This window comes from Loxodonta africana, chromosome 7 (assembly GCF_030014295.1).
Source record: "Loxodonta africana isolate mLoxAfr1 chromosome 7, mLoxAfr1.hap2, whole genome shotgun sequence".
In the NCBI taxonomy this organism is placed as follows: domain Eukaryota; kingdom Metazoa; phylum Chordata; class Mammalia; order Proboscidea; family Elephantidae; genus Loxodonta; species Loxodonta africana.
In genome coordinates this window covers 56,096,338-56,106,319 of record NC_087348.1, presented here as the reverse complement: position 1 = coordinate 56,106,319, position 9,982 = coordinate 56,096,338, and positions in this window count along the sequence as shown.

Here is a 9,982-nt window from a genome sequence, read left to right as displayed (position 1 = left end):
ACTCTACAGCAACATGTTTGATTTTTTTGGTTTTAAAGAGACAGAAAGAAATAATGAGATAAAACAGAAGATTCCAAAAGGTGGCTTCAGAAGACTAAGTATTGTAATGAAATGTGGAAAGACCTTGAGTTAGAAAACCAAAAGGAAAAACATGCTTAGCATTTCTCAAGGTGAAAGAACCGAAAAAAAAAAAAAAAAATCAAGCCTCAATTTGCAATATTGAAGGTCTATTGGCAAAATATTGAATGACACAGGAAGCGTCACAAGAAAATGAAAGGAAAGCACAGAGTCACTGCACCAGAAAGAATTGGTTGATGTTCAGTCATTTCAGGAGGTAGCATAAGATCGAGAACCGATGGTACTGAAGGAAGAACTCCAAGATACACTGAAGACACTGGTGAAAAACCAGGCTCCAGGAATCGACAGAATACCAATTGAGATGTTTCGACAAACGGATGCAGCGCTGGAAGTGCTCACTTGTCTATGCCAAGAAATTTGGAAGACAGTTACCTGGCCAACTGACAGGGAGGGATTCATATTTATGTCTATTCCAAAGAAAGGTGCTCCAACAGAATACAGAAATTATCGAACAATATCATTAATCAACAATATCATTAATAAACACAAGTAAAATTTTCCTGAAGATCATTCAAAAACAGTTGCAGCAGTACATCGACAGGGAACTGCCAGAAATTCAAGCTGGATTAAGGAGAAAATGTGGAATCAGGGATATCATTGCTGATGTCAGATGGAGCCTTCCTGAAAGTGGAAAATATCAGAAGGACGTCTACCCGTGTTTCATTGACTATGCAAAAGCATTCAACTGTGTGAATCATAACAAATCATGGATAACGTTGCAAAGAATGGGGATTCCAGAACACTTAATTGTGCTCATAAGGAACTTGTACATAGACCAGGAGACAGTCACTGAAACAGAACAAGGGGGTATGTGTGGTTTAAAGTCAGGAAAGGTGTGCATCAAGATTGTATCCTTTCACCACACTTATTCAGTCTGTATGCTGAGCAATCAAGACAAGAAGCTGGACTCTCTGAAGAAGAAGAGGGCATCGGGATTGGAGGAAGACTCATTAACAACCTGTGTTAAGCAGACAACACAACCTTGCTTGCTGAAGGTGAGGATGACTTGAAGCAGTTACTGATGAAGTTCAAAGACTACAGTCTTCAGTATGGATTACACCTCAACATAAAGAAAACAAAAATCCTCACAACTGGACCAATAAGCAACATCATGATAAACAGAGAAAAGGCTGAAGTTGTCAAGGATTTCATTTTACTTGGATTCACAAGCGACATCCATGGAAGCAGCAATCAACAAGTCAAAAGATGCATTGCATTGGGCAAATATGCTGCAAACGACCTCTTTAAAGTGTTGAAAAGCAAAGATATCACTTTGAGGATTAAGGTGCACCTGACCGAAGCCATGGTCTTTTCAGTTGCCTCATATGCGTGTGAAAGTTGGACAGTGAATAAGGAAGACCAAAGAAGGACTGATGCCTTTCAGTAATGGTGTTGGCGAAGTCTATTAAATATACCATGGACTGCCAGAAAAATGAACAAATCTGTCTTGGAAGAAGTACAGCCAGAATGCTTCTTAGAAGGAAGGATTGTGAGGCTTCGTCTCGCATACTTTGAATATGCTATCCGGAGGGACCAGTCTCTGGAGAAGGACATCATGCTTGGGAAAGTAGAGGGTCAGCAAAATAAAGAAGAGCCTCAATGAGATGTTTTGATACAGAGGATGCAACAATGGACTCAAGCATAACAATGATTATGAGGATGGTGCAGGACCTGATAATGTTTCATTGTGTTGTACATAGTGTCGTTATGAGTCAGAACTGACTCAACATGCAATTTAATGGGCAGAAGAGCAAATGGACCCTTTTCAGTTGTTGTTTTTCAAATAGCTATCATTTATTGGACCAATTCTATGTGCCTGGTTTTACAGATGATATTATTTGATTTACATCTCATAACAATTCTATAAGGAAACATAATTATTCCCATTTTTTTATATGAGGAATGTCTAAGTAACTTGCCCAAAGTCATGCGTAGGCCCAGATTTTAATCTAAATCAGCCTGGCTTTCTCCACTATACCCTTCTTGGGAGAAAACATTTCCCAGAATTTTCTTCATAGAAGAGTTATCAAATACAACAGACCAAGTGCCTTTTTAAAAATAATATACATAAAAACTTGTTTGCCAAAAACATGTCTGGTCAATTGTCAAAGTGTTTGGATTTCTGGATTATTCAGGGAAATATCAGATAGGACCTTTACTAATCTACTTTATTTCCATCAGTCTGCCACAAGCTGAAGCTACTGTATAAAAGCCAGTCACTTTGGGTTCAAGGTGTAACCTGGAATGTAGAACTATACTGCTTTTGCTCTCAGGTAGCTTGGGAAAAATCCATGGAAAATTAAAGATAGAGAAACGCAGTGTCAGAAAGGGTAAAGTAAGTGGACTTGACCACTTACTAGTTATGTGATTCTGGGCAAGTTACTTTGACTTGGACTCTCTGTTTCCCTAGCTGGGAGTACAAACGGTGATATGAATGATTAGTGTGTTCGGCTGCTAACCAAAAGGCTGAAGGGTTGAGTCTACCCAAAGAAACCTCAGAAGAAAGGCCTGCTGATTTACTTTGGAAGTATCAGTCACTGAAAGCCCTATGAAGCACAAATCTCTGACAAACATAGGGTCACCACGACTTGGAATCTACTCAATGGTAACTGGTTCCTTAGTTGAAAATTATTGAAGATAACAGCACCAATTTTATGGGGATCACTGTAGTAAGCATTAAACGTTAGATCTTAGTACAGAGCCCACCAAATAGTATGCATTCAATGCACAATCATTAATATCATTGGTTGTTATTATTCACTTTATCATCAGTATCATAGACCAAAGGAGCCCAAGTTACAATTTATATTATTACCCATCATCATATATCCCTATATCACCTGGCATATGGGAAATAATGGTTGAACTGTGTTAGTGTATGATTCTTAGGATAGATGTTTTGAATGCTGTATGGTTAAGGGATTATTATACTCTTGACTAATGAGCTTGAAAATGACCAAAACACTCTGTTTTAGGGGTTGGGATCCCACTTAAATGGTGAGCTTGTTTGTTATACCAATGACTCAGTAAGGTTGGAACCCCAGTGAGTGGCAGGACACAGAAAAGAACAAAGTTAAAGGCTTCTCTTGGATGAAATGGACTAACCCATCAAAAGATAGCTTCAATATGGTGAGCAGTAAGATGGTACCCACACATGGAGGCATGCTGCTTAGATATCAAAGGAAAGGAATTTTTGAGGCTGGTTGGGTTCTGTTGAGTAAGAAAAGTGTTCCCCACTATTTATTCTGCAGAACGCTTGTCCCACATGAATCAAGTTTCCACAGTCAAATAAGAATGAGAAATATACTATATTATAGCTTTTCCTCAGTTTAGGGTGTGGCAATGCATTACGATTATATTTAAAGCTCTGAAAAACACTATAAGAATCAACACTTCTATTTATGCATGATCATAAGTGATTCCCCATATTCCCCAGGAAAATTGTAAAAAAAAAAAAAAAAAAGGGATTTGGAGGAATATAAGTACATACTGGGTGGGTTGGGAAGTACATACTAGGTAGCATAGTGGTTAAGAGCTTGGCTGTTAACCAAAAGGCTGGCAGTTAGAATACACTAGCCACTTCTTGGAAACTCTACAAGGCAGTTCTACTCTGTCCTGTAGGGTCGCTGTGAGTTGGAATCAACTTGATGGCAATGGGTAAGTACATACTAGAGATGCGTGAAATAAGCAAATGTCTACTTACAATATTTGATCTATGAATTTAGATGCATGTGGATATTCGTAATTACATAATATAGAACAATATATATGTAGAAATACTGCTTTTTTAAAACTCAAATTTCATGTGTTTTTCTTCTGCTCACATTTTATGAGGAAGACATCAGTGTTTTCCTCATTATTAAAATTGCCTTTTGAGTCATCTAACAGTTTTCTAGAGCACTTATCTTCTTCCTTGTTTGAGCCTCAGCACTTTTAGACTCTGTGTGTCAACTGTCCTAGGAAATTACACCACCAGCTTCAAGTACCCATTTATATAACTCTGGGATTTTTTTTTTTCTTCATTTATTTGTCTTCTATGTAGTGATTATTTTAGGTAAACACCTAAATGGCAAATTCAGTTCATGTGTCACTTCTAAATAATACGCCGTTGGTTATAATAAAGCAACTACAAGAAAATCCAGTAATATGAAAGACTATAGAAACTGGAATATACAACAATTCTTTCTTTTCTGAGGGATAAGCTGGAGAGGGGGGCCCTTGTCTCACACGTATAATTGTCTAACCCTGTGTTTTCCAAACTTACTCAATCACAGAACTTTGTGTGTGTGTGCTATAATATCTATTTACATCCTGGGAAACATCCTCTTGGCAATTGTGGGCCAGTGAATAGCTTTTGCTTTCAGGATTTTAGGTAGGAATAGGCTGCTAACAAGTGCTATAGAGTGACTGAAGTTATGGTAAAAAATCTGTATTTACAACTCTATTTTCTTCCTGTGTTTCCTTGGTCATTTTACTTTGGTTCTCCCTCAGAATTTAGTCAAGCCTTTTTAAAAGTCATGGCCTAATCACTTCTATCCCTCAAGAAACAAGCTTTAAAAGAGATAGACACTCCCCTGAGGTCAGTATGGTGTTGGATTGGCAGTTAGATCACAGAAAAGCCTCCAGAGCAAAGTGAAGTCCAGGGCATACAGACATGGCCCCTCATCATCTGTCACCTTCTCTCCTTAGAGTCTCAGCGCTGAGGACTCACTAGAATCTCCCTGGGAGCTTTACAGATTACTAGTGCCACCTCAGAACATTAAAGTCAGAATCTCTGGGAGTGGATCCCAGACATTAGTATTTTTCAGAGGCTTCCCCATGGTTGAAGGAGTTAAAACCTCTTAGAAGGCCATCAGTCCCCTTATGTTGGCCACTTGAAAATTTGGAGAAGAGTAAGGACCTATTAGAAGCCAGGAGCTAGATCTGAACTGAGAAAGCATCTGTGTAATGTGTTCTGTTTCTTTATGTATCTCCTCCACACTCCCAAGTCACTCCTAATACTCCCATTATAGAGCTAGACACAGAAAGCCCTTGTGTGGCCTCAGTGAAGAAGCTGCATGCTCTCAATGGGATGGGATGTTATTGGTAGTGGACAATCTCATTTCTGAATTGAATTTGTGTGTGGCTAAGCATATTGGCTAATGTTCAGTCCTCTGGTAGAATTTGTATCTTTGACAACAAATACCTGTGTGTGTGTTGGGGAAGGGGATAGACAGTTCTAATCTCTTTCCATTCAGGCAAGTTCCTCTATGGATTCTGTCTCTGATGGGAAAGAGAATCTGCAGCTACTCTTCTTCTTAGCCAATAGACTCTTCTTGTGAGTTGCAGACAGGATAAGAGAAAGAGTAGGAAGTGAAGACTATGATCCCTCTTCTATGGAGGTGTCCTATTCAAAAAAGCAGTCAATTTTAGAGATAAAAACCAGGAAGACCAGTGAGCAGAAATGGTAATAATGCCTTGCAAATGTATGATGTATTCTAACTTTTAAAACACTTTCATATTCATCACTTTTTCTTTGAAGATTCTAGAGAGATTACTGTAACAAATGTCAATAGCCTTATGTTAGCATGAAGAAACAGAGGTGCTGTGAAGATAAATCAGTTCCCCAAGAACATACAGGCAATGACAGAGGTGGAAAGAGTACCTGAACCTTCAGTAATTTCCAACCATGAGCAGCTTTAAAGGTCATGTGATAGACCAGCAGTTCCCAAATCTGACTACTTACTAGAATGGCCTAAAAAAATTATAAAATAACACTATTACTCCAGCTCACCTCCAGGGACTCTAATTCAATAGTCCTGGGACAGAGCTTAGGGAATCTATAATTTACATAATTCCTCCATAGGTTTTCTCAATACTGACTAAATATTAGAATCAACTGGGGGCTTAAAAGACCATATTTCCCAGACTGTAATTACCCCAGACCAATTAAACCGGAATCTCTAAGGTTAGTTAAGGTTGGTACCCAGGCATCAGGGTTTTGTTAATCTTCCCAAGTGATTCCAATGTGCAATCGAGGTTGAGAAACACTGTTCTATATCAGAGCCTTACAAATTCTATTTTCCAGAATTTCAGTCCAGCAAGTAGGGAAAGATGAGTGTAGGATTGGGAGTAAAAACACCAGGATTCAAATCCTGGCTCTGCCACTTGGGGAAAGTCATTTCATCAGTTTGGACCTCAGTTTGATATTTTATGAAAAGAAGACAACAATAGTATTTTTCAGGGATGCTGTGAGGATTAGACGAGATAATGCATGTGAAATCAGCAAATACCGTACAGTTTTCAGCTACTCCTATCATTTCCAAAAGAATTCTGTCTTTGTTTCCTCGGGCTGCCATAATAAAATAGCACAAAATGGGTGGCTTTAACCACTAATGCAAAAGATGAAGAAATTAAAGATTTTTTACCCACTACCGTAGTCAGAAATTGATCAAATACACAATCAAGATGAACTGATAATTACTGGTGATTGGAATGTGAAAGCTGGAAACAAAGAAGAAGGATCGGAAGTTGGAAAATATGGTCTTGGTGATAAAAACAATGCAGGAGATCATGTGATAGAATTTTGCAAGACCAACAAATTATTCATTGCATATACCTTTTTCAACAACATAAAAGGCAACTATACACATGGGCTACACTGGATGGAATATATAGGAATCAAATCGACTACATCTGTGGAAAGAGACCATGGAGAAGCTCAATATCATCAGTCAGGGCAAGACCAGAGGTCAACTATGGAACAGACCATCAGTTGCTCATATGCAAGTTCAAATTGAAGCTGGAGAAAAAATTTTAAAAAGTCTACGAGAGCCAAAGTATGACCTTGAGTATATCCCACCTGAATTTAGAAACCATCGGAAGAATAGATTTGATGCATTGAACACTAATGACTGAAGACCAGATGAGTTGCCAGGTGACACCAAGGACATCATACACGAAGAAAGAAAAGGTAATTAAAAAAAACAAAAAGCAAGCAAGAAAGAAAAGATCAAAGTGGATGTCAGAAGAGACTCTGAAACTTGCTCTTGAACATATAGTAGCTAAAGTAAAGGGAAGAAATGATCACATAAAAAAGCTGAAAGAAGATTTCAAAGGGCAGCTCAAGAAGACAAAGAATTATAATGATATGTGCAAAGACCTGGAGTTAGAAAACCAAAAGGAAAGAATATGCTCAGCATTTCTCAAACTGAAAGAGTGAAGGAAAAATTCAAGCCTTGAGTTCCAATATTGAGGGGTTCTGTGGGAAAATATTGAACAGCATAGGAAGCATCAAAAGAAGAGAGAAGGAATACTCAGAGTCATTGAACCAAAAAGAATTGGTCGTCATTCAAAAATTGCAGGAGGTAACATATGATCAAGAACTGATAGTACTGAAGAAAGAAGTCCAAGTTGCACTGAAGGCACTGGTGGAAAACAAGGCTTCAGGAATTGATAGAATACCAACTGAGATGTATCAACAAACAAATGCTGTGTTAGAAGTGGTCATTTGTCTATGCCAAGAAATTTGGAAGAGAGGTACCTGGCCAACCAACTAGAAGAGATCCATATTTATGCCTATTCCCAAGAAAGGAAATCCAGCCTAATGCAGAAATTACCAAAGAATATCATTTACAGCACATGAAAGTAAAATTTTGCTGAAGATAATTCAATAGCTTTGCAGGATACTGCAATAGGGAACTGCCAAAAATTCAGCCCGGATTCAGAAGATGACACGGAATGAGGGATATCACTGCTGATAGCAAATGGATCTTGGCTGAAAGCAGAGAATACCAGAAAGATGTTTGTTGTTGTTAGGCGCCATCAAATCATTTCTGACTCATAGAGACCCTGTGTACAACAAAAAGAAACATTGCCCTGTCCTGTGCCATCCTCAAAATTGTTGCTATGTTTGATCCTATTGTTGCAGCCACTTTGTCAACTCACTTCTTTGAGGGTCTTTCTCTTTTCCAGTGACCCTCTACCAATCATGATGTCCTTCTCCAGGCCCTGGTCTGCCTAATAACATATCCAAAGTACTTGAGACGAAGTCTTTCCATCCTAGCTTCCAACGGGCATTCTGGCTGTACTTCTTACAAGACAGATTTGTTCATTCTTTGGGCAGTCCATGGTATATTTAATATTCATTGTCAACACCATAATTCAAAGGCATCAATTCTTCTTCAGTCTTCCTTATTCATTTTCCAGCTTTTGTATACATATGAGGTGATTGAAAATACTGTGGCTTGGGTCAGGTGCACCTTAGTCCTCAAAGCGACATGACTGACCCAAGCCAAGGTATTTTCAATCACCTCGTATGCATGTGAAAGCTGGACAATAAATAACAAAGACTGAAGAAGAACTGATACATTTGAATCATGGTCTTGACAAAGAATATTGAATATACTGTAAATTGCCAAAAGAAGGAACAGATCTGTCTCAGAAGTAGACCCGGAATGCTCCTTAGAAGCACGGATGGCAAGACTTCATCTCACATACTTTGAACATGTTATCAGGAGGGACCAGTCTCTGGAGAAGGACATCATGCTTGGTAAAGTAGAGGGTCAGCGAAAAAGAGGAAGATGCTCAGTGTGTAGATGGATTGACGCAGTGACTACAACAATGGACTCAAGCCTAACAATGATAACGAGGATGGTGAACCAGGCAGTGTTTTGTTCTGTTGTACATAGGGTAGCTATTAGTTGGAACTGACTTGATGGAACCTAACAACAACAACAAAAAACAGAAACTCATCTTCTCACAGTCTAGAGCCTACAAGTTCAAATCGGTAACAGCCGTGCAGATTCCTTATGATGACTCTGAGAGAGGAACTTTTCCACACCTCTCTTCTAGTTTCTGTTCCTCTGTTGCTTGTAGATTTATCTTCAAAGGCTTCTCTCTTCCCCCTTGTGTGACTCAGTCTCTGCGTCTGTTCTCTCTTTTTATAAGACACCACTCAGAAGGGATTAGGACCCAACCTACTCTAGCGTGGCCTAACTGATAACATCCACAAAGAAAAACTGTGTTTCTCCAAACAAGGTCACTTTCACAGGTACAGGGGTTAGAACTTTAACACATCTTTTTGTTATTGTTGTTAACATATCTTTTTGGGCTACATAATTCAATCCATAACAAGCTCCATTAAAGAATGTGTAGTTTTTGCAGATGTTCTTTTGTGTCCACAGGTCCCTGCAACCTTACCTCAGAGCTAGGTTTCTAGGGCATGAACCAGAGCTCCAAAAGTTTCCACTAATGAAATAAGGCTTGGAAATTGGAGGTGTGTCCTCAAGACTTCTTTTCACTGTTGCTGTTGGCATGTTCAGTCCACTGGAGCTATGTATCTGCCAATTTGCTAAATGTTTACTCAGAGGGACAATTTTGTTTTCAGAATACAGGAACACTTTAGCTATTACTATTCACCACCCCCATTCCTCTATCTAGCTCTTTGAGTTCCCCTAAATGTGCCCCTAAGCACCTCTTGTTTAGTCCCATTCAGCGAATTAAAGAAGATTCTAGCAGGTGTTTCTTATCCTGTAAATGCTGAGTTCACTGCAACCCAGGCCTGCTGGAGAACAAATAAACCCATACTGTAAACACCCACTCCCTGGCCTAACAATTTGTACTGGTTAGAATGAAGTCTTCTAATATTAAGAAAGGTAGCTTGAGGATCATTTCATAACCACAAACACAGGCAAAAAACATTCATGAAACTATGGATGACTCACAGTCAAAGGAACCTGAATCATCTTGACCAACCCCCTAGGCTGATCAAATGGGAAATCTTTTGCACCAAACTCACTGTGCCATTTGCCTTCTCTCTAATTGATTGTTATTGCTGGGTTTATCTTGCCCGCATTAGATGTAT